The sequence below is a fragment of the Tachyglossus aculeatus genome, chromosome 3, assembly GCF_015852505.1.
Source record: "Tachyglossus aculeatus isolate mTacAcu1 chromosome 3, mTacAcu1.pri, whole genome shotgun sequence".
Taxonomy (NCBI): domain Eukaryota; kingdom Metazoa; phylum Chordata; class Mammalia; order Monotremata; family Tachyglossidae; genus Tachyglossus; species Tachyglossus aculeatus.
In genome coordinates, this window is record NC_052068.1 from 60,368,713 (window position 1) to 60,394,822 (window position 26,110).

Genomic DNA, 26,110 nt, shown 5'->3' on the forward strand with positions numbered 1-26,110 from the left:
CGCTACCCTGCTCATTCAAGCTCTCATCCTATCCCGTCTGGACTACTGCATCAGCCTTCTCTCTGATCTCCCATCCTCGTGTCTCTCTCCACTTCAATCCATACTTCATACTGCTGCCTGGATTATCTTTGTCCAGAAATGCTCTGGGCATATCACTCCCCTCCTCAAAAATCTCCAGTGGCTACCAATCAATCTGCGCATCAGGCAGAAACTCCTCACCCTGGGCTTCAAGGCTGTCCATCACCTCGCCCCCTCCTACCTCACCTCCCTTCTCTCCTTCTACTGCCCAGCCCGCACCCTCCACTCCTCCACCACTAATCTCCTCACTGTACCTCGCTCTCGCCTGTCCCGCCATCGACCCCCGGCCCACGTCATCCCCCGGGCCTGGAATGCCCTCCCTCTGCCCATCCGCCAAGCTAGCTCTCTTCCTCCCTTCAAGGCCCTGCTGAGAGCTCACCTCCTCCAGGAGGCCTTCCCAGACTGAGCCCCTTCTTTCCTCTCCCCCTCGTCCCCCTCTCCATCCCCCCGTCTTACCTCCTTCCCTTCCCCACAGCACCTGTATATATGTATATATGGTTGTACATATTTATTACTCTATTTATTTTACTTGTACATTTCTATCCTACTTATTTTATTTTGTTGGTATGTTTGGTTTTGTTCTCTGTCTCCCCCTTTTAGACTGTGAGCCCACTGTTGGGTAGGGACTGTCTCTATGTGATGCCAATTTGTACTTCCCAAGCGCTTAGTACAGTGCTCTGCACATAGTAAGCGCTCAATAAATACGATTGATTGATTGATTGATTGATGTTTGGTTTTGTTCTCTGTCTCCCCCTTTTAGACTGTGAGCCCACTGTTGGGTAGGGACTGTCTCTATATGTTGCCAATTTGTACTTCCCAAGTGCTTAGTACAGTGCTCTGCACATAGTAAGCGCTCAATAAATACGATTGATGATGAGGGCATTCCAGGCCCGGGGGATGACGTGGGCCGGGGGTCGACGGCGGGACAGGTGAGAATGAGGTACGCTGAGGAGATTAGCGGCGAAGGAGCGGAGGGTGCGGGCTGGGCTGGAGAAGGAGAGTAGGGAGGTGAGGTAGGAGGGGGCGAGGTGATGGACAGCCTTGAAGCCCAGGGTGAGGAGTTTCTGCCTGATGTGCAGATTGATTGGGAGCCACTGGAGATTTTTGAGGAGGGGAGTAATGTGCCCAGAGCGTTTCTGGACAAAGATAATCCAGGCAGCAGCATGAAGTATGGACTGAAGTGGGGAGAGACACGAGGATGGGAGATCAGAGAGAAGGCTGATGCAGTAGTCCAAACGGGATAGGATGAGAGCTTGAATGAGCAGGGTAGCGGTATGGATGGAGAGGAAAGGGCGGGTCTTGGCAATGCAATATAATATATAATATTATAATTATGTATATCAATATATATTATATATTAATTATATATACTATATATTTTATATATTAACAATAATAGAATATAGTGCTCTACGTCCAATAAGTGCTCAATAAATGGCATATGTAAATCGGCATTTACTTATGACAGATATCTTTAGATAGAGAAGCAGCATGGCGTAGTGGACAGAGCATGGGCGTGGAAGTCAGAAGGTCATGGGTTCTAATCCCGGCCTTGCCACTTGTCTGCTGGGTGACCTTGGCAAGTCACTTCACTTCTCTCTGCCTCAGTTACCTCATCTCTAAAATGGAGATTGAGCCTGTGAGCCCTATGTGGGACGGGGCCTGTGTCCAACCCTATTTTCTCATTTCCACTCCAACGTTTAGTACATTGCCTGGCACATAGAAGGCACTTAACAAATACCATGATAATAATAATCCAAGAAGCACTACTTATAATGATTTAAATGTTTCCTTTGCCTAAAATGGAAGTAAATACGGACTCCAAGCCAAAGCAACCCAATGGGTGTCTCATAGAGTCAGTGAATACCTAAGCCTTCCACAATCAAATGGTCAAACTTTCATCCACCCGTCTATTTAATAGATATGTATTTTTCATTTCCTTCCTCAGAACGGGCGATTGTCAAGATAGCTCCGTTTAAATGAAAATCTTCTCCTACTCTTTTAGCTCTTTATCAAGCGACGTCACCCCGTGTGTGTTTGCGAAATCTCGATCGTCTCCATGGGGATGAACCCTATTATCCAACTCTAGTTGTAAATCATCCCCAAATGAATCAGCCTCAAGAAAGAGGCTTTTTTTTTTAATTTACCAGATTTATTAGTAGTTAGAAATAATGGGAAATAGGGAAGTAATGTAGAGCAAACTAATGAGGTTCTTTATAAAAAACCCATTTGGAAATCAGCTATAAACATACCGCTTAGGTTAAGATAAAGGATAGAACAGTGCTATTTAATAGGGGATGAAGGCTTCGATCAAGTCTTAAAAGGTTTAAGAATGACGCTCTGACCCAATTCAGACAAATGGCATCATCATCAATAACAACAGCATTTATTAAGCCCCTACTTGGGTACACAGAGAGTAGGGCAGCTACTCTTTTCAAGGAGCTGTAATGGATGTTGACTGTTTACAAAGATCTGTTTCGGGTCTACACAGTATTCAGATCTCTGTATTGAGCGTCTGTATGGCTGTATGCAGTCAGTTCAGTGCCCTGCACGTGCTAGGCACTCAATAAGTAATGATAAGATCCAAATGTGCTACGGCACCCTGATGAACTCTTGTTGTTCATCATCATCAATCGCATTTATTGAGCGCTTACTGTGTGCAGAGCACTGTACTAAGCGCTTGGGAAGTACAAATTGGCAACATATAGAGACAGTCCCTACCCAACAGTGGGCTCACAGTCTAAAAGGGGGAGACAGAGAACAAAACCAAACATACTACCAAAATAAAATAAATAGAATAGATATGTACAAGTAAAATAAATAAATAAATAGAGTAATAAGTATGTACAAACATATATACATATATACAGGTGCTGTGGGGAAGGGAAGGAGGTAATATGGGGGGGATGGAGAGGGGGACGAGGGAGAGAGGAAGGAAGGGGCTCAGTCTGGGAAGGCCTCCTGGAGGAGGTGAGCTCTCAGTAGGGCCTTGAAGGGAGGAAGAGAGCTAGCTTGGCGGATGGGCGGAGGGAGGGCATTCCAGGCCCGGGGAATTATGCTTATGTTGCCTTATGCTGTCGAGTCGTGTCCGACACATAGCAACGCCATGGACACATCTCTCCCAGAACGCCCCACCTCCATCTGCAATCATGCTGGTAGTGGATCCAGAGAATTTTCTTGGTAAAAATGCAGAAGTGGTTTACCATTGCCTCCTTCCACGCACTCAACTTTAGTCTCCACCCTCGACTCTCTGCTATGCTGCTGCTGCTCAGCACAGGTGAGTTTTAACTTGTAGCGGATTGCCTGCCACTCGCTAGCCACTGCCCAAGCTAGGAATGGAACGGGTAGGCCTCTGCTTGACTCTCCCTCTCATAGCCAAGGCTGGTAGAGGACTGGAAACTCTCCAGGTGTGACCCTGAGAGGTGGATGAACTCTTACTTTTTCTATTTTCTGATTACCTTGCTATCTACCCCAGTGCCTAGTACGGTGCCCGACACGTAGTAAGCACTTGGCAAATACCATTAAAAAAAAAGTGAGAAGGTTTACTTAGGAGGAGCACAAAGTGGCAGGGGAGAGTGGTGGGTAAAGAGAGTAATAATAATAATAATAATGGCATTTATTAATCACTTGCTATGTGCAAAGCACTATTCTAAGCACTGGGGAGGTTGCAAGGTGATCAGGTTGTGCCACAGAGGACTCACAGTCTTAATCCCCATTTTACAGATGAGGGAACTGAGGCCCAGAGAAGTGAAGTGACTTGCCCAAAGTCACACAGCTGACAATTGGCGGAGCTGGGATTTGAACCCATGACCTCTGACTCCAAAGCCCACGCTCTTTCCACTGAGCAGCGCTGCTTCTCAGTAGTTTTTTGGGGGACAAAGGAGGACAAAGTTGGGGAAAGGGCTGATCAGATCAATGCCAAAGAGAAAACCATAGTTTGGAGAGCAAAGGAAGGCTGCATATTCTTGGAGGATACTTTGACAGACTGGCACATTTTGCACTTTGAAAGGTTTTCGGGTGAAATCTTTCAAGATGATGTGACAAATGTGCATTTTTAATGACTATTCATCCATCTATCTCAGGCCGCTTGGCCTTGTGGTTGTGTAGGGACTGTCTCTATAAGTTGCCAACTTGTACTTCCCAAGCACTTAGTACAGTGCTCTGCACACAGTAAGTGCTCAATAAATATGAATGAATGAATGAATGGGAGTCAGAAGGACCTGGGTTCTAATACTGGCTCCATCACTTGTCTTCTGGGTGACCTTGGGCAAGTCACTTTAGTTCTCCATGCCTCAGTCACCTCATCTGTAGAATGGGGATTAAGAGTGTGAGCCCCATAAGGGACAGGAACTGTGTCTGACTTAACTTGTATCTATCCCAGAGCTAAATACAATGCCTAACACATAGCAAGCGCTTAGCAAATATCATTTAAAAAACCCAAAATAACAGAGTACCCGGGGCTCAGAATGGGCCTCACAATCTTAATCCCCGTTACGCAGATGAGGTAACTGAGGCACGAGAAATGAAGTGACTTGCCCAAGGTCACACATCAGGGCAACAGAATGAGGCACTGTGTTCGGGATAAAGGGCAGGAGGAGAAGCCAAGTAAGCGAGAGAGTTTGGCTAGGGTCCACCCTGAGTAGGGATAAAGTCCGAAGTCAGCTGGGCCACTGTGATCGAGACAGACGAGGGGAAGCAGGGAGGCAAAGACCAGAGCCAGTGCAAGGGAGCAAGAGAAAGAGAGGATGGAAACGGTGATCTACACCCAGCCGAAAAATAGGAGGAGGCAGAAATGGGCAGCCAGCCCAGACACATTGGCATCTCGGAGAAGGGCAAACCGTCTTCGCCTGGAAAGAGTTCCGGAGCAACAGAGAAGATAGAAAAGAAACTTCCGATCTCCATCCGAGACTCAGCAACAGGTAAAGTCCTGCTTTCCTCTCCTTTTCCACTCTGAAAGGGACTTCCTCGAGAAGCCCCCCGGATGCATTTAAGGTTGGTGGATAAAAATAATAACAATAACAATAGTAATAGCCCGGGCTTTGGAGTCAGAGGTCATGGGTTCAAATCCCAGCTCTGCCAATTAATAATAATAGTAAGGATGGCATTTATTAAGCGCTTACTATGTGCATAGTACTGTTCTAAGTGCTGGGGAGGTTACAAGGTGATCAGGTTGTACCACGGGGGGCTCACTTATTATTATTATTAATAATAATAATGGTATTTGTTAAGCGCTTACTATCTGTCAAGCACTGTTCTAAGCGCTGAGGTAGATACAGGATAATCAGGTTGTCCCATGTGGGGAGCCCAGTTTTAATCCCCATTTTACAGATGAGGGAACTGGGGCCCAGAGAAGTGAAGTGGCTTACCCAAGGTCACAGAGCAGACAAGTGGTGGAGCCGGGATTAGAACCCAGGTCCTCTGATTTCCAAGCCCCTGCTCTTTCCACTAAGCCACACTGCTTCTGGACTCAACATCTCTCTCTCTCTCTCTCTCTCTCTCTCTCTCTCTCTCTCACTCACTCACTCACACACACACACACACACACACACACACAGAAATAAATGCATGTATATGAACACACACATACAACACCCCCCTACACACACACACAAGCACACACACAAAGGACAGGGGGAAGGGAACATGATCCTCTCCAGCGGGGAAATACGTACTAGTTGTCTTCTATCGGTAGAGAACTGAAGCGAATCTAATGTCTACCAAGTGCAGAGCACTGTACTGGGCTCCTCCCTAAACCATTAATTCCCAGCAAGGTACCCCATCAACTTGCACCCAACCCATCTCCATCCCTCACACCATCCTCTCCCCGATCTCCTACCCATATCCCCAAATAAATGACATTTCGCCGCACTGCAAAAAACTTGTTTTTTTGATGTTAGTCCCTGTAAAATGGAGATTAAAGCTCTGAAAAAATTACCAGTTTCCTCTGCCAGTGGGGATGGGGTGAATGTCAAGTGTTTTAAAAGGATCCAAGTGCAAGGATGATGCGGGAGGTAGAGGGAGTAGAGGAAATGAGGGCTTATTTGGGGGACGCCTCTCGGAGGAGTTGGGCTTTTAATAAGGCTTTGAAGGTGGGGAGAGTACGAGGGGAGGGGAGAGCTTGGGGAGGGGGTTGGCAGTGAGACAGGAGAGATCGAACAGCGTGGCTCAGTGGAAAGAGCCCGGGCTTTGGAGTCAGAGGTCAGGGGTTCAAATCCTGGCTCCGCCAATTGTCAGCTGTGTGACCTTGGGCAAATCACTTAACTTCTCTGTGCCTCAGTTACCTCATCTGTAAAATGGGGATTAAGACGGTGAGCCCCCCGTGGGACAACCTGATCACCTTGTAACCTCCCCAGCGCTTAGAACAGTGCTTTGCACATAGTAAGCGCTTAATAAATGCCATTATTATTATTATTATTATTAGAGAAGTGAAGTGTGCAGGTTGGGGTGCAGCAGAACAGTGAGGAAAAATGGGAAGGGGAGAGCTCTCCAAGGGGAATCATTTCAAGCAGCGTGGCTTAGTGGAAAGAGCATGGGCTCGGGAGTCAGAGGTCGTGGGTTTTAATCCAAGCTCCACCACTGATTAGCTGTGTGACTTTGGGCAGGTCACTTAACTTCTCTATGCCTCAGCTACCTCACCTATAAAATGGGAATTAAGGCTGTGAGCCCCCAGTGGGACAACCTCATTACCTTGTATCTACCCCAGTGCTTAGAACAGTGCTTGGCACATAGTAATCACTTAATAAAAGCCATCATTATCATTAATCAGGTCATACCACATTCATTCATTCAATCATATTTATTGAGTGCTTACTGTGTGCAGAGCACTGTATTAAGTGCTTGAGACTTACAGTCTTAATCCCCATTTTACAGATGAGGTAGCAGAGGCACAGATAAATTAAGTGACTTGCCCAAGGTCACACAGCAAACAAGTGGCAGAGCTGGATTAGAACCCAGATCATCTGACTCTAAAGCCCGTGCTCTTGCCACTAGGCCACACTACCTATCAATATCACACAATTACTTGGTTGGACTCTGAGCCCCATGTCGGTCAGGGACTGTGACAGACCCAATTATTTTGTTATCTACCCCAGTGCTTGGCACATAGTGAGCTCTAAACAGATACCACAGTTGTTATTATTACTGTCAACCACCTCCCCCCTGTTTACACCTTCAATTATATGAGTGATTTGGACTACTCTCCCCCTCTTCAAAGCCTTATTTTTTTAAATGACATTTATTAAGCACTTACTATGTGCAAAGCACTGTTCTAAGCGCTGGGGAGGTTACAAGGTGATCTGGTTGTCCCACGGGGGGCTCACAGTCTTCATCCCGATTTTACAGATGAGGGAACTGAGGTCCAGAGAAGTTAAATGACTTGCCCAAAGTCACATAGCTGACACTTGGCAGAGCCGGGATTTGAACCCGTGACCTCTGACTCCAAAGCCCAGGCTCTTTCCACTGAGCCACACAAGGCACATCTCCTCCAAGAGGCCCTCCCAGACTAAACACCACTTTTCCCATCTCCCATGCCCTTCTACATTGCCCTGACCTGCTCTCATTGTCCTTCCCCCCATCCCAACCCCACAGTACTTATTTTATAAATGAATAAGTAATTACATAATATATAATATCATTATAATAATATAACAGCAATAATAATAATGAGAACAATGGTATTTGCTAAGCGCTTACTATGCACCAAGCACTATTCTAAGCACTGGGGGAGATACAAGTTTATCAGGTTGTCCCAAGTGGGGCTCACAGTCTTAATCCCCATTTTGCAGATGAGGTAACTGAGGCACAGAGAAGTCAAGTGACTTGCCCAAAGTCACACAGCTGACAAGTGGCAGAGCCGGGATTAGAAACCACGTCCTCTGACTCCCAAGCCTGGGCTCATGCCTCTAAGCCAATAATTATAAATAAAAAATTTTATTTATCCGTATTGACGTCTGTCTCCCCCCCTGTAGACTGTGAGCTCATTGTGGGCAAGGAGTGTCACTGATTATTGTTGTATCATACTTTCCCAAGCGCTTAGTACAGTGCTTTGCACACAGTAAGCACTTAATAAATACGATTGAATGAATGAAAGAATGAATGAACTTTCTCCTCTCCCTTCTCTCTTCTTCCTCTCTTCTCCTGATCCTCAAGAATTTCAACATTGGCGTGGAGGGGCACCTTCTTCCTGTCTCTCATCATTTCTGCAGACCTTCCGCTCCACCCCACCTCGCCCACTCACCAACTTGGATACGCACTCAACTGTTGGGTAGGGACCGTCTCTAGATGTTGCCAACTTGTACTTCCCAAGCGCTTAGTGCAGTGCTCTGCGCACAGTAAGCGCTCAATAAATGTGACAATGAATGATTGAATTTACTTGTACATATTTATTCTATTTTATTTGGTTTATATGTTTTGTTTTGTCGTCTGTCTCCCCCTTCTAGACTGTGAGCCCGCTGTTGGGTAGGCCCCGTCTCTAGATGTTGCCAACTTGTACTTCCCAAGCGCTTAGTACAGTGCTCTGCACACAGTAAGCGCTCAATAAATACGATTGAGTGGAATGAATGGAACCTCATCATCCTCTATCAGTTGTGCCATTCTATCTCCAACAAGCTGGAACCCCACTCTCTGACCCCGGCCTCCTAACCTGCCTTCTCTCTTACAACCCCCATCCCCACAAAACTCAGAGAGTTCGGGTTATTCATTCATTCAATCGTATTTATTGAGCACTTACTGTGTGCAGGGCACCGTACTAAGCGCTTGGAAAGTTCAATTCGGCAACAGACAGAGACAATCCCTACCCAACAATGGGCTCACAGTCTAGAAGGGAGAGACAGACAACAACACGAAACAAGTAGACACGGGACTGGGTCTGAAAACTGACATTTCACCGCACTGCGAAAAAGCGTGGTTTTCTGATGTTTGCTCCTGATCCCTGAGTTCTGCCAGTTTCCTCTATAGGAATTCTCTTCCAGTTTTGCAGTCTTGTTTTTTTTTGCTCTGATAGGGGCGGGAAGGGGGAATCTCCAAATGGAGGTCTCCCTCGGTTGTCCGTTTGTCCTCTAGACTGAGCTAATTATGGACAGTGCTCTGCACACAGTAAGCGCTCAATAAATACGATTGATTGATTGATTGACAGGGAATGTGTCCACTAACTCTGTTGTATTGTACTCTCCCACGTGCTTAGTACAGTGATCTGCACATATTAAGTGCTCAATCGATTGATTGATTGCCCCACATCTCTCCTAGAGTCAATCAATCGTATTTATTGAGTGCTTACTGTGTGCAGAGCACTGTACTAAGCGCTTGGGAAGTACAAGTTGGCAAACCTCCGGGGGTTCTTCCAAAGGCCCTGAATGTTTCCTTTTGGCTTTCTGTCTCTCGGTCAGGGCTAAGATCTGGGTTCTAGGTGTGAACTCTCCCATTTCACTCCCCTTGGGGGTTCTGCATTAGGTCTTCCCCAAGGGTTTTGCATTTTTCCTGTCAGCATTTCCACTCTGCATGCATTTCAGGTCAGGATGGCTAAAAGGAAGAACACAAGAATCAGAGGACTGGGCTTCTAACCCCAGTTCTGCTACTTGCCTGCCTGATTTTGTCAGTCACTTAACATCTCTGGGCCTCAGTTTCCTCATCTGTAAAATGGGGATAACTCTGTGCCAGGCACTGTACTAAGCGCTGGGGTCCCTCCCTCTACCCTACTTCCTTCCCCTCCCCACGGCACTTGTGTTTACTTGTACGTATTTATTACTCTATTTTATTAATGATGTGTATATAGCTATAATTTTATTCTGATGGCATTGTCACCTGTCTACTTGTTTTGTTTTTTTGTCTGTCTCCCCCTTCTAGACTCTGAGCCCGTTGTTGGGTAGGTACCGTCTCTATATGTTGCCGATTCGCACTTCCCAAGTGCTTAGTCCAGTGCTCTGCACACAGTAAGCGCTCAATAATTACGATTGAATGAATGAATGAGTCAATGGATGAAAAGCTCCATGTGGGACAGGGACTGTGTCCAACCTGGGACTGTGTCTACTCTGGCAATTTGCATAGTGCTTGACACACAGCAAGTGCTTAACAAACAACACAATTATTATTATCAAGATCATTCCCAAGCGCTTAATACAGTGCTCTGCACACAGTAAGCGCTCGATAAATACGATTGAATGAATGAATGAGTGAATGGATGAAAAGCTCCATGTGGGACAGGGACTGTGTCCAACCTGAGACTGTGTCTACTCTGGCACTTTGCATGGTGCTTGACACACAGGAAGTGCCTAACAAATAACACAATTATTATTATCAAGATCATTCCCAAGCACTTAGTACAGTGCTCTGCACACAGTGAGCGCTCAATAAATACAATTGAATGAATGAATGAGTGAGTGGATGAAAAGCTCCATGTGGGACAGGGACTGTGTCCAACCTGGGACTGTGTCTACTCCGACACTTTGCATGGTGCTTGGCACACAGTAAGTGCTTAACAAACAACATAATTATTATTACCAAGATCATTCCCAAGCGCTTAGTACAGTGTTCTGCACACAGTAAGCGCTCAATAAATACGATTGAATGAATGAATGAGTGAATGGATGAAAAGCTCCATGTGGGACAGGGACTGTGTCCAACCTGGGACTGTGTCTACTCCGACACTTTGCATGGTGCTTGACACACAGTAAGTGCTTAACACCACAATTATTCTTATCAAGATCATTCCCAAGTGCTTAGTACAGTGTTCTGCACACAGTAAGCGCTCAATAAATACAATTAAATGAATGAATGAATGATTGAATATATAATATGCTTCACACTGCTGCCCAGATCATTTCTCTACAAAAACATTCAGGACATATCACCCCCCGCCTCAAAAAACTCCAGTGTTTGCCTATCCACCTCCACAGCAAATGAACACCACTGGCTTCGAAGCACTCAGGCACCTTGCCCCCTCCTACATCACTTTGCTACTTTCCTACTCCAACCCAGCCGGCACACTTCACACCTGTAGCACTAACCTTCCCACTGTGCCTCAGTCTCATCTATCTCACCACCGGCCCACATCCTGCCTCTGGCCTGGAATGCCCTCTCTCCTTAAATCCGACAATTACTTTCTCCCTCTTCAAACCCTTACTGAGGGCACATCTCCTCCAAGAGGTCTTCCTTGACTAAGCCCACCTTTCATCATCAATCGTATTTATTGAGCGCTTACTGTGTGCAAAGCACTGTACTAAGCGCTTGGGAAGTACAAGTTGGCAACAAATAGAGACAGTCCCTACCCAACAGTGGGCTCACATTTCATCTTCTCCCACTGCCTTCTGCGTTGCCCTGACTTGCTCCCTATGTGCTTCCCCCCACCCAGCCCCACAGCACTTATGTACATATCTGTAATTTATTTGTTTTATATTAATGTCTATCCCACCTCCCCCACATGTCTGCTGTGTGACCTTGGGCAAGTCACTTCACTTCTCTGTGCCTCAGTTCCCTCGTCTGTAAAATGGGGATTAAGACTGTGAGCCCCACGTGGGACAACCTCATCTCCTTGTGTTCCCCCCAGCGCTTAGAACAGTGCTTTGCACATAGTAAACGCTTAATAAATACCAACATTATTATTATTATCTCCCCCACCTTAGACTGTAAACTCACTGTGGACAGAGAATATGTCTGTTTATTGTTGTATACTACTCTCCCAAGCACTTAATACAGTGCTCTGCACACAGTATGTTCTCAATAAATATGAATGAATTAATTATATTATCAGTTACAATTATTATTTCTTTATACTCCAATAGGGGTTCTAACTTATGTCCTTTACCTGATGCCTCTCTCAGACCTCTCCGAGAGCCTGAGGAACCATGAAGAACAATTGTGTGATAGGAGTAGGTATCCCCACTCTACTATCCAGGAAAAATACTTAGACTGTGTGAGCCCCATGAAAGACAGGGGTGTTGTCCAACCTGTTGATCTCATAGCTACCCTGGCACTTAGTATGGTGCTTGGCTCATTGTAAGCACTTCACAAACATTTTATTATTATTATTATTATTATTATTATTGTTGTTGTTGTTGTTGTTATTATTATTATTATTAGCATTTCCAGGGCAGAGAGCCAGTTGACCTGGGTTCTGGTCTTTATTGTGCTAATTCTCTGGGCTATTCTCTGTGGCTGAATCTCATAATCTGTTTATCTGAGTTTCCTCATCTGTAAAATGGAGCTATAAATACCTGCTCCCTGGGGCCAGGTGTGGACTGACTGTTTAGAAAGAGCTCACTATCATTAACCCCCATTTCCTTCTGGCTTAGAGACAGTTTTGTTCTCTTTTGTGTGAGAAGGTGAAACTTCAGAGATGTCAAGTGACCTTGCCTTTAAAGGAGAAATTTCATTATGCAGCTAATAAGAAGCAGCGTAGCTCAATGGAAAGATCATGGGTTTGGGAGTCAGAGGTCATGGGTTCAAATCCAGCTCCTTCAATTAGCTGTGTGACTTTGGGCAAGTCACTTAACTTCTCTGGGCCTCAGTTCCCTCATCTGTAAAATGGGGATTAAGACTGTGAGCCCCATGTGGGACAACCTGATCACCTTGTATCCTCCCCAGTGCTTAGAACAGTGTTTTGCACATAGTAAGTGCTTAGCAAATGCCGTCACTATTATTATAATACTTTGTTTTTTCCCAATCCCCTCTGCATCACCCTAACTTGTTTCCATTATTCATTCCCCATCCGAGTCCTACATTTACGTACATATCTGTAATTTATTTATTTGTATAATGTCTCTCTCCCCTTCTAGACTATAAGCTTGTTGTAGGCAGGGAATGTATCTGTTATATTGTTCTGTTTTGCTCTCCCAAGTGCTTAGTACAGTAATCTGCACAATGGGGATTCAATACCTGTTATTCTTACGACTTAACCTGTGAGCCCCACGTGGAATCTGATTATCTTGTATCTACCCCAACTCTTAGTTCTGTGCTTGGCACATAATAAGCGCCTAACGAATACCACAGTTATGAAACAATAGTGGGAGTGAGAGCTGATAGTGCCCAACAAATCACCTAAAGGATATTGTGCACTAAAAGTAGCCAAGTAGGAACCAGTTAATGAAAGTCAGCAGGTTGTTTTTTGACCAACCCTGCCGCTGACTTTCTAGTTGGCAATACCAATTGCTTGCTGATAATTCAGTACCCAGTCCCCAGCTCACCTAAAATTTAGTCCCTCAGAACCCCAGAACTACCTGTCAATCATTCCACCTAGCCCAAACCCAACTACCACAGCAGGAAATCCGAGATACCAGTCAAAAGAACATGCCAAGGCTTCGGCTCCTTTTGGGCAGAGAATGTGCCTACTGACTCTGTTGTGTTTTACTGTTCCAAGCACACAGTAAACCCTCAGTAAACACCAGACTAAGCCCCACTTTTCCTCTTCTCCCACTCCCTTCTGCCTCACCCTGACTTGCTCCCTCCAAGAAGAAACTCCTCTTGGAGGTGATGTGCCTTTAATAAGGCTTTGAAGGTGGGGAGAGCTAGTGATTCATTCATTAATTCAATGGTATTCACTGGGTGCTTACTGTGTGCAGGGGACAGTACTAAGTGCTTGGGAGAGTACCATATAACAATAAACAGATACATTCCCTGCCCTCAACGAATTTACAGTCTAGAATAAACCTAGGACAATCTAGATTTGGCAGTCATGACAGTCTAGTCTAGACGGTCTAGAACAGTTTGCAGTCTAGGACGCCAGGGATCTGTTTTATGTGGAGGAGGAGGGAATTCCAGGCCAGAAGGAGAACCTGCAAAAAGGATGATGTTGGATGGTGTGGTTAGTTGATGTTGGAGACCCGCTTTGGTCCCCCATCTGAATCTCCCCACCACTGACCAGTGTGGGAGCCTGCTTTCAGTACTCACTCCAGCCCTCAGAACTTACATTCATTCATTCACTCATTCAATCGTATTTATTGAGCACTTACTGTGTGCAGAGCACTGTACTAAGCGCTTGGGAGGTACAAGTTGGCAACATATAGAGATGATCCCTATGCAACAACGGGCTTACAGTCTAGAAGGGGGAGAAAGACAACAAAACAAAACATGTGAACAGGTGTCAAGTCATCAGAATAAATAGACGTAAAGCTAGATGCACATCATTAACAAAATAAATAGAATAGTAAATATGTACAAGTAAAATAGAGTAATAAATCTGTACAAACATATATACAGGTGCTGTGGGGAGGGGAAGGAGGTAGGACAGGGGGATGGGGAGGGGGAGAGGAAGGAGGGGGCTCAGTCTGGGAAGGTCTCCTGGAGGAGGTGAGCTCTCAGTAGGGCTTTGAAGGGAGGAAGAGAGCTAGCTTGGCAGATGTGGGGAGGGAGGGCATTCCAGGCCAGGGGGAGGACATGGGCCGGGGGTCGATGGTGGGATGGGTGAGAACGAGGCACAGTGAGGAAGTTAGTGGCAGAGGAGTGGAGGATGCATCTGACAGACCACCACTCTCCTTACCTTCAAAGCCTTATTAAAATCTCATCTCCTCTTCCCTGTCTAAGCCCTCGTTTCCCCTGCTCCCTCTCCCTGCTGCTTCTTACCTATGCGCTCAGATCTGTGCCCTCTAAAGCACTTGATATTCCCCCTTCCTCCAGCCCCGCAGCAGTTATGTACGTATCCATAACTTATGTTAATGTTTATATCCCTCTTTTAGACTATAAGCTCCTTGTAGGCAGGAACATGCTACCAACTCTGTTGCTTTATATTCTCTCAAACACTGAGTACCCTGCTCTGCACACAGTAAGTGCACTGTAACTACAGAAGTAGCATGGTGTAGTAGATAGACCATGAGCCTGGGAATCAGAAGGTCAAGGGTTCTAATCCCAGTTCCACCACTTGTCACCTTGGGCAAGTCTATTCACTTCTCCAAGCCTCAGCTACCTCTTCTGTAAAACGGGGATTGAGACTGTGAGCCCCATGTGGGACAGGGACTGTGTCCAACTCGATTTATTTGAATCCACCCCAGTGCTTAAAACAGTGCCTGGCACATAGTAAGAGCTTAACAAATACCGACATGATTATTATTATTATTAAGAGGTCAATAAATACCATTGACCGATCGATTAAAATATTGTGCAGTAACCTTCTCAATGACTGCAGTGTCCCTGCACCTGAAGAAAGTAACTCCTTAGGAATCAGCCTTTCATTCTGGAGGGATGGATCAGAATTAAATCACCTTTAGAAATGCCAGTTCTTTTTCAGAGTCTTCTTGGGAGTCACTGTTTCTCTGTTGGTGATACAGATGTTGTCCCGAAATAGCCAGGTAATAATAATAATTATGGTACTTGTTAAGCACTTACTATGTGCCAAGCACTAGGTCTGAGCACTGTACAGGTTGGACAGAGTCCCTGTCCCATACAGGGCTCACAGTCTGAATCCCCATTTTACAGATGACACCCAGGAATGTGCTCTATCCTTTGGCCTCGCTACTTCTGTCTTCCAAAGGCGACCTATAGATTGGCCCGTGCTTGAAAAGGCATTTATTTCAGTAGTATGGATAAATGGGGCCTAGTTAAAGATTGGATTACTTAGCCTTGTCTTGTTATGCCGCCGAGTCGTTTCAGACCCACAGTGACACCGTGGACGTATCTCTACCAGAACAACACACTCTCCATCTGCAATCGTTCTGGTAGTGTATCCATAGAGTTTTCTTGGTAAAAATATGGTGATATTGGCCCGTGCTTGAAAGGGTGTTTATTTCAGTAGTACGGATAAACGGGGCCTAGTTAAAGGTTGGATTACTTGGCCTTGTCTTGTTATGCCGCCGAGTCGTTTCCGACCCACAGCGACACCACGGACATATCTCTCCCAGAACGTCCCACTCTCCATCTGCAATCGTTCTGGTAATGTATCCATAGAGTTTCCTTGGTAAAAATACAGTGACAAGTGCCTCCTTCGATGCAGTAACCTTGATTTTCTACCCTCGACTCTCTCCCTTGCTGATGCTGCCCAGCTTGGGTGAGTTTTGACTTGTAGCAGATTGCCTTCCACTTGCTAGCCACTGGCCAAGCTAGGAATGGAATGGACAGGCCTCTGCTTGACTCTCCCTCCCATAGCTGAGACAGGTAGAGGACTGGAAACTCTCCAGGTGCGATTTCCTACTTTGCAGGAAATGAGAAACTGATGCCAATTTTCCACCCACAACTCTCGAGGAGGCAGCAGATGGTAGTCAAGTGTGCCATGATTTCCAACTCCAGGGGACAACAGCCTCCTTGCCACTGACCACGCATCTTGTCTTGGTTCACTTGGTTATGATGTCACTGGCAAATAGTAATTTGTAGGCATTAAGTGGTTTTCTGAGTCTTGAGATGAAACATCATTCATTCATTCATTCAACCGTATTTATTGAGCACTTACTGTGTGCAGAGCACTGTACTAAGCGCTTGGGAAGTACAAGTTGGCAACATATAGAGACGGTCCCTACCCAACAGCGGGCTCACAGTCTAGAAGGGGGCGGGAGACTTGAAATATTGCCATCGATAAGGAGAAGTTCAGGTGCCAGTGAAGACCAGGATTACCTGTCTTAAAGAACTTGGTCCCCTTTTGCAGATTTTTATTTGAGTCCCAAATAACCCTTTAGCAATAACAATGATAATTATGATATTTGTAAAGTGTTTATTCTGTGCCAGGCACTGTACTAAGTATTGGGATGGATAGAGGCAACTCAGGTTGGACACAGTCTCTGTCCCACCTGGGGCTCTCAGTCTTAATCCCCATTTTACAGATGAGGTAACTGAGGCACAGGGAAGTGAAATGACTTGCCTAAGGTCACACAACAGACGCGTGAAGGAATCGGGATTAGAACCTATGTCCTTCTGATTCCTAGGCCTGTGCTCTATCCACTAGACCATACTGCTTCTCTTTAGGGATTTCAGCTGGCCCCTCTTGCTTTTTATTGTGCCTTTCCTCCTTCCCCAGCTCCAGGCCTCGCAACTCCAAGCTACATTTAGTGTGTCCAGCTCAAAGACCACAGCTGTTTGATCTCCTCTTTAAACACAGCAATCTTAGCGTTGAGCCACGGGGGGACCGGGTTGCTCAGAAATCCTATTTTGAGAGACTATGCTGCTTTTTCATACTTCTGCCCATTGCCCTGAAAAATTCCTCAAGAGCAGAAGCTTCTCATTTTCCAATTTGCGAAGCTAGACCCTCCAGGCCAGAGAGTCTGAGCTCTTACCTGTATATATGTATATATATTTGTACATATTTATTACTCTATTTATTTATTTATTTATTTATTTATTTATTTATTTATTTATTTATTTATTTTACTTGTACATATCTATCCTATTTATTTTATTTTGTTAGTATGTTTGGTTTTGTTCTCTGTCTCCCCCTTTTAGACTGTGAGCCCACTGTTGGGTAGGGACTGTCTCTATATGTTGCCAATTTGTACTTCCCAAGCGCTTAGTACAGTGCTCTGCACATAGTAAGCGCTCAATAAAAACGATTGATTGATTGATTGATTATCTTTTAGTCTCGGTTTATTGCTGGCATAGAAAAACAGTGTGACTTAGTGGATAGAGGTCGGGCCTGTGAATCTGAAGGACCTGGGTTCTAAATCCCAACTCTGTCACTTGTCTGCTGTTTGACCATGGAAAGTCCCTTTACTTCTCTGTGCCTCAGTTACCTCACCTGGAAAGTGGACGTGAAAATTGTAAGTCCTATGTGGGACATGGACTGTGTCCAACCCTATTGTCTACCCAAATGTTTAATACAGTGCCTGGCACATAGTAAGTGCATAACAAATACCAACAATTATCATTATTATTATCTCGTGGGATCTCAGACTTTGACCTGCTGACCTTCCCAGCATCTTCCACCGTTCCTCCCCGAAAAAGGACGTATGGGGGAATTTGGTGATGTGGATGGGGAGAAGAATGGGGTTAAAGGCAGTAAGAATTGAAGGGAAGAGGTTGGAAAAGAAAGAGAGGAACAGGGAAAGAGGTTTGGCTCACAAACTGTGGCATCAGTCTGGAGGATTGCCTTGAGGCAGTAAAAATCAGTCTCAACAAAGAGACCAGAAATCCTGATTCCTGTAGGACAGTCCCCTAAATTCTTCCCTCTTAACCTGGATGTCCAGCACAGTTTTGTATCCCCCAGACCAAGGATAACAGGGTGATTGATCATCTAATCAGTAAGAAACAAAATTGCTGATTGAGATTCACAGGCATCTCAGTCAGTTGGAAGGACCACGTTGGGAGGAAGGGACATGCTTACACTGTTGCCCCCCAGTCTCATTCTTGTCTGACTCCAACTAATAATAATAATAATAATAATTGTGGCATTTGTTAAGCACTTACTATGTGCCAGGCACTGTACTAAGCATTGGGGTGGATACAAGCAAATCAGGCTGGACACAGTCCCTGTCCCACATGGGGCTCACAGTCCTAATCCCCATTTTACAGATGAGGGAACTGAAGTCCAAAGAAGTCAAGTGATTTGCCTAAGGCCACACAGAAGACAAGTGGCAGAGTCAGAATTAGAACCCATGACCTTCTGACTCCCAGGACCGTGCGCCAAAAACTATGCAAATTAATGAAATATTCTGTGGGAAAAATATATTGACATTTGTTAATAATATTAATAATAATAATTATGGTATTTGTTAAGCGCTATGTGCCAAACACTGTTCTAAGGACAGGGTAATCAGTGAGTTCTACTTGGGGCTCACAGACTTAATCCCCATTTTACAGATGAGGTAACTGAGGCCCAGAGAAATGAAGTGACTTGCCCGAGGTCACACAGCTGACAAGTGGCGAAGCCGGGAGTAAAACCCACGACCTATGACTCCCAAGCCAGTACTCTTAACCCTAAGCCATGCAGTGACTTGCCCAAGGTCACACAGCAGGCAAGTGGCAGAGTCAGAATTAGAACCCATGACCTTCTGACTCCCAGGGACGCTCTACCCAGTAGGCCATGCTGCTTCTGCTTCTCCCAGTTGCCGCCTCCCAGGATGATCTGTGAGCTCACTGTGGGCAGGGAATGTCACTGTTTATTGTTGCATTGTCTTTTCCCAAGTGCTCAGTACAGTGCTCTGCACACAATAAGCACTCAATAAATACAATTAAATGAATCTGGGAGCTGTGCTAGTGCCCCAGCAATCCACCGCTAAGTTGCACTGTCTGAGGCTGGGCTTCCTTGGGTTTTTAAGCCCTTTAATATACTTTGGAAAGTTTGATTGAGGATCTTTCTGCTTGGTGCAAGCTAATTATTCATTTAGGTAATGAATTAGGGTGGTAGCCCCAGCCCAAACTCCTGTTCTTTCTAGTCAAACCCAAGTGGTTACCCTGAATTCTTGTTCTCGGTTGGGACAGGTGGATCTGGTGTGAATCCTGACCCATGTGGGAAAGAGGAAGGCTCCAAAAGAATAGAAGGGCGGGATGAGGATCGGAGCCTCCCCCTGGACTGGAAGATGAAGGAAGATGGTGGCTGAAAATGAGCCTCAGTGGCCAAGAATTGACCAGCCCCGGCTCTCCGGTGAGGGTGTGTAGTTTCAATCAATCAATCAATCAATCAATCGTATTTATTGAGCGCTTACTGTGTGCAGAGCACTGTACTAAGCACTTGGGAAGTACAAGTTGGCAACATATAGAGACAGTCCCTACCCAACAGTGAGCTCACAGTCTAAAAGGGGGAGACAGAGAACAAAACCAAACATACTAACAAAATAAAATAAATAGAATAGATATGTACAAGTAAATAAATAAATAGAGTAATAAATATGTACAAACATATATACATATATACAGGTGCTGTGGGGAAGGGAAGGAGGTAAGATGGGGGGGATGGAGAGGGGGACGAGGGGGAGAGGAAGGAAGGGGCTCAGTCTGGGAAGGCCTCCTGGAGGAGGTGAGCTCTCAGTAGGGCCTTGAAGGGAGGAAGAGAGCTAGCTTGGCGGATGGGCAGAGGGAGGGCATTCCAGGACCGGGGGAGGACGTGGGCCGGGGGTCGGTGGTGGGACAGGCGAGAACGAGGTACGGTGAGGAGATTAGCAACAGAGGAGCGGAGGGTGTGGGCTGGGCTGGAGAAGGAGAGAAGGGAGGGGAGGTAGGAGGGGGAGTAGGACGTAGGAGTTTCAGATGCTGGCTACAACTCTGTGCAATACATCGAGGCCTTCCCAGACTGAGCTCCCTTTTTCCTCTCCTCCTCCCCATTCCCCCATCCTCCCTTCTTCCCCTCCCCACAGCACCTGTATATATGTTTGTACAGATTTATCACTCTATTTTACTTGTACATGCTTATTATTCCATTTATTTTGTTAATCGTGTGCATTTAGCTTTAATTCTATTTGTTCTGATGATTTTGACATCCGCCTACATGTTTTGTTTTGTTGTCTGTCTCCCACTTCTAGACTGTGAGCCAGTTGTTGGGTAGGGACTGTCTCCATATGTTGCCGATTTGTACTTCCCAAGCACTTGGGAACTTGTGTGCCTGGGTTGTCTCACATGGTAGTGAATGAGAGTGGGACACATGGGAAACTTAGGAGAGGAAGAAAAAGCCATGTCAAACCATTTATTTGTAAAATGTTTACTCTGGGTTAAGATTGTAATTACAGCTGGGGTAGATATAATAAAAATAATAATACTAATGATGGTATTTGTTAAGTGCTTACTATGTGCAAAGCACTGTTCCGAGCACTGGGGCGATTAAAGGTTGTCCCACAGGGGGCTCACAGTCTTCAACCCCCTTTTACAGATGAGGTAACTGAGGTCCAGAGAAGTTAAGTGACTTGCCCAAAGTCACACAGCTGACAATCGGCAGAGCTGGGATTTGAACCCATGACCTTTGACTCCAAAGCCCGTGCTCTTTCCACTGAGCCATGCTGCTTCTCTACAAGATAATCAGGTTGGCTACAGTCCCTGTCCCACAAGGGTTGACAGTCTACAAAGGAGGGTGGACAGATACTGAATCCCCATTTTAGAGATGGGGGAAAACGAGGCACAGAGCAGTGAAGGAACATGTCCAAGGTCACAAAACAGGCAAGTGGAAGACCCCACAGCACTTATGTATGTATCCATAATTCATTTATTATTATTATTTATTTTAAAGTCTGCCTGCCCCTCTAGACTATAGACTCGTAGTGGGTAGGGAAGGTGCCTACCAACTCCCCAAGTGCGTAGTACAGTGCTCTGCACATAGTAAGTGCTCAATAAATACAATTGATGATGATGATGATGATGATGTGCATGGTAAGCTCTCAATAAATGTGATTGATTAATTGGTTAAGCTGGGATTAGAACACAGATCCTCTGACTTCCAGGCACGTGCTCTTTCCACTAGGCCACACTGTGTCTCACTTCTGTCCCCCATTCCCAAAGGCCATTTTGGTGCTAACATCTCTTCAGCAGGCCATGGATCTGGAAAAATTTTGGCCAAGTACTTTATCATGGAGCCTCCTATCTAGCCTGTTATATGCAGGGTCTCAAAACAAGTTTCGCCCCTCTTCCCTCTTCTAGAGAAGCAGCGTGGCTCAGTGGAAAGAGCACGGGCTTGGGAGTCAGAGGTCATGGGTTCAAATTCTGGCTCCGCCAATTGTCAGCTGGGTGACTTTGGGCAAGTCACTTAACTTCTCTGGGCCCCAGTTACCTCATCTGTGAAATGGGGATTAAGACTGTGAGCCCCACGTGGGACAACCTTGAATCCCCCCACTGCTTGGAACAGTGCTTTGCACATAGTAAGTGCTTAATAAATACCATTATTATTATTATTATTCCCCTTGTATCCCTCCAGTGCTTAGAACAGTGCTTTGCACATAGTAAGCGCTTAATAAATACCATCATTATTATTCCCCCAGCCATATAGAGCATGTGTGCACACACACACACACATACACACACACACACACACACACACTTTTTATGATGTTCATTAAGCGCTTGATTTGTACCTGGTGCTATACTAAGCATTGGGATAGATAAAAGATGATCAGGTTGGACACATTCCCTATCCCACATGGGGCTCACAGTCTTAACCCCCATTTTACAGATGAGGTAACTGAAGCTCAGAGAAGTGAAGTGACTTGCCTAAGGTCATACAGCTGTGGTGGAGCCAGGATTAGAACCCAAGCCCTTCTGACTCCCAAGCCTGTGCTCTTTCCACTTGGTCACGCTCCTTCTAGTACATAATAATAATGATGGTATTTGTTAAGCGCTTACTATGTGAAAAGCACTGTTCTAAGCGCTGGGGGGCTGCAAGGTGATCAGGTTGTTCCACTTGGGGCTCACAGTCTTAATCCCCATTTTACAGATGAGGTAACTGAGGCACAGAGAAGTTAAGTGGCTTGCCCATGGTCACACAGCCGACAAGTGGCAGAGCCAGGATTTGAACCCATGACCTCTGACTCCCAAGCCCGTGTGCTTTTCACTGAGCCACGCTGCTCCTCTAAATTGTGGTAACCTTGGTTGCCACCTTTTAACTGGAAATTGAATATGAGTCAATGTGTTACACAACTATCTAGCAACTTGAAGAGAGACTATCATCCGGAGTCCAAGGAAGGAATCTCCAGTTTCCTGATAAACAGATTTTTCCAGAGGAAAAGTGGATAAGGCAAAGAAGCAGATTGCCAGGTTCCCTTTTGTCAATGGGATTTGGGCCCCTACACTGCTCCTTAATTCTTGGGAAATATGAAATTTTACGAAGTGTCCAAACAGACCCTTCCCTGATAAACTCCCAAATCCCTCTAAACCACTTTAGCTCCAGGATAAATGAGTCAGGAACATTCCTTTTGAGTTTGACAGAATCATACTCGGTCTTGCCTCGGTAAAATTCCTGCATCGATAAATTCAGCAAACAATTCTCACTTAAAAGACTTTCAGTTGCAAGGTTGATGCCTATGTAAATATGTATTGTTATTAGAGAAGCAGTGTGGCTCAGTGGAAAAGAGCCCGGGCTTTGGAGTCAGAAGTCATGGGTTCAAATCCCAGCTCTGCCAATTGCCAGCTGTGTGACTTTGGGCAAGTCACTTCACTTCTCTGGGCCTCAGTTCCCTCATCTGTAAAATGGGGATTAAGACTGTGAGCCCCCTGTAGGACAATCTGATCACCTTGTAACCTCCCCAGCACTTAGAACAGTGCTTTGCACATAGTAAGCACTTAATAAATGCCATCGTTATTATTATTATTATTATTGTGGCATTAATAATAATAATAATGGTACTTGATAAGCACTTACTGTGTGCCAAGAACTGTTGTAAACACGGGAGTAGATACAAGGTAGTCAGGACACAGTCCCTGTCATTCATTCATTCATTCATTCAATCGTATTTATTGAGCACTTACTGTGTGCAGAGCACTGTACTAAGCACTTGGGAAGTACAAGTTGGCAACATATAGAGACGGTCCTTACCCAACAGTGGGCTCAGGGCTCACACTTTAAATCCCCATTTTCCAGAAGAAGTAACTGAGACCCAGAGAAAAACAGTGACTTGCACAAGGTCACGCAGCAGACATGTGGCAGAGCCGGGATTAGAACCCGTGACTTTCTGATTCCCCGGCCCCTGCTCTATTCACCAAGCCATGCTGCTTCTCATTATCATGTATACAAAACTAGGCATGTTAGAAAGATGAATGCAGGTATCAAAGCATAATGGAAATTTGTGAATACATTTATAATTCTCTTATTTTCTTCTACTTCAAATATCCCTATTCCTCCATCTTTCTTTGGGAAGATTCCCTTTCACCTTCCAGTAATTTCTGATTCCCCGCTCCTCCCTCTCCCCCGTCCCCCCGTCCCACCTAGAGCAAAACGAGATTAATGAAAATGCCATCCTCTCAGTCTTTCAACCTAGAACATCCTGCCAACTCTGCAGTTTGATTGAGCAAAATCAATCTGTCTACCTGAGTGCCCACTGAAATGTCAAATGTTTCATAATAAAGTTTAGCAAGTGCCGCTAATTGGTATTTGATTGGCTATTTGGAGGACAGAGATGTCTCGTTTCGGCAAAACCGAAGTTGACTTTACTATTAAAGTTAATCATGATTTCATGACTGTAAGGAATTTAGTTCTTGGAGACCAGAATGCCAGGCTCTGTATTGTTGCTATGGAAACTGATAAGCTTGGCTGCAATAAACACTGTTCAGTGGGTGATTAATTAGCAGTAAAATTGAAAAACATGTTACGTTTGGTGGTCAGGTCAGTAAACATTTTGGGCCCATGGCTTGAGCTGGCCAGATACAAACAGAGAGAGATTCTAAAATCAGGGTCTCTCTAGAGCTAAGGGTGTTGGAAGAAATCACTCGTGGTGGCTATGGAATGGTTCTTGCTAAATTGCATTGTAAAATGTAATAATAATAATAATAATAATTAATAATAATAGTAATAATTGGGGCATTTGTTAAGCGCTTACTATGTGACAGGCACTGTACTAAGCACTGGGGTGGATACAAGCAAATCAGGTTGGACACAGTCCCTGTTCCACATAGGGCTCACAGTATCAACCCCCAATTTACAGATGAGGTAACTGAGGCCTGGAGAAGTGAAATGACTTGCCCAAACTCACACAGCAGAGAAGAACAGTGCTTTGCACATAGTAAGCGCCTAACAAATGCCATTATTATTATTATTATAAAGTGGCAGAGAAGCAGCATAGCTCAGTGGGAAGAGCTTGGGCTTTGGAGTCAGAGGTCATGGGTTCAAATCCCAGCTCTGCCAATTGTCAGCTGTGTGACTTTGGGCAAGTCACTTAACTTCTCTGTGCCTGTTACCTCATCTGTAAAATGGGGATTAAGACTGTGAGCCCCCCATGGGACAACCTGATCACCTTGTAATCTCTCCAGCGCTTAGAGCAGTGCTTTGCACATAGCAAGCGCTTAATAAATGCCATTATTATCATTATTATTATTATTATTATAGAGCTGGGATTAGAATCAATGGCCCTGTACTCAGCGAAATGCAGTCAACCCAATCCTGGCACAAGGGACCCACAAGCTAGATTTTGTTTTAGTAAATGTTATGTGTTGGCCAACTTAATATCACCATGTCTCGTTGCCTTTCATTAGTTTGCACAGACTAAGTTTATTTATTAGATATTTGACCTCCTCCTATGAGCAGAGCCCTGCTGTGGGCACTGACTGTGAGCAGAACATTATAGTAGTCCCTTGGGAATATACACTAAAAGGAACAGATATGGTGCCTGCCCTCATGGATAATAGTAATAATAATAATAATTATGATATTTGTTAAGCACTTACTATGTGCCAAACACTGTTCAGAGCTCTGGGGTAGATACAAGGTAATCAGTTTGCCCCAAGTGGGACTCAATCTTAATCCTCATTTTACAGATGAGGTAACTGAGGCACAGAGAAGTTGAGTGACTTGCCCAAGGTCACGCAGCAAATAGCGGAGCCAGGATTAGAACCCACATCTTTCGACTCCCAAGTTCATGCTCTTGCCATGAGGGATCTTACAGTCCAATAGGAGGCAATGAAGGTGGAAATGCCAGGAGAGGGGAAGCACTCTTCCCCAATCTGTTATTTTAGTGTCCGTCTCCCCCTGTAAGACTGTAAGATCTTCATGGGCAGAGATCATATCCACTGACTCTGTTGTATTGTGCTTTCCCAAATGCTTAGTTCAGTGCTCTCTGTAAGCGCTCAATAAATACCGTCAGAGGCACGGTTAAGGCTGAGTATGCCTAATGGAAATATAACCATAAGCTTGTTATGGGCAGAGAACATTTCTGCTAATTCTGTTGTACTATACTCTCCCAAGCGCTTAGTTCAATGCTCTATGCATGATAAGTGCTCAATAAATACGACTGATAACTGGCTTGACAGAATATTTTCAGACGTCATGATTTAGAAAGTTCTCCATGAGGATGTCAGAGCAGCTAGCCCTAGATGCCCAGCTCCTGGGCTGCTACGGATTATTTAAACCATGGCCTGCTAATTCCAGGAACCATGTTGGACTAGAGGGCTTTTTTCATACACGCAAACACAGCAGCTGTTCTCCCCCAGTAATCATGCAGTTGCTGGGGCTTCTCAGAAGTAGTCACTCTTAACTTACACTTATAATAGTAGTAAAAAGAAT

General features: G+C 45.1%; 1 long non-coding RNA gene and 1 other non-coding gene across 2 annotated transcripts in view; one reads left to right on the forward strand and one right to left on the reverse strand.

Annotated features, from left to right (window-relative positions):
* Positions 1-3,365: 3,365 nt before the first annotated feature.
* On the reverse strand, positions 3,366-3,503 carry LOC119926051. Its single transcript, XR_005449967.1, has one exon. It is a non-coding gene; the product is annotated as a small nucleolar RNA SNORA7 (small nucleolar RNA).
* A 1,434-nt stretch (positions 3,504-4,937) lies between these two features.
* Positions 4,938-26,110, forward strand: part of LOC119925909 — a 38,636-nt gene continuing 17,463 nt past the window's right edge. Inside the window, exons 1-2 of the long non-coding RNA XR_005449844.1 lie at positions 4,938-4,997; positions 19,402-19,570. This is a non-coding gene — a long non-coding RNA (uncharacterized LOC119925909). The remainder of the gene's footprint in view (positions 4,998-19,401; positions 19,571-26,110) is intronic.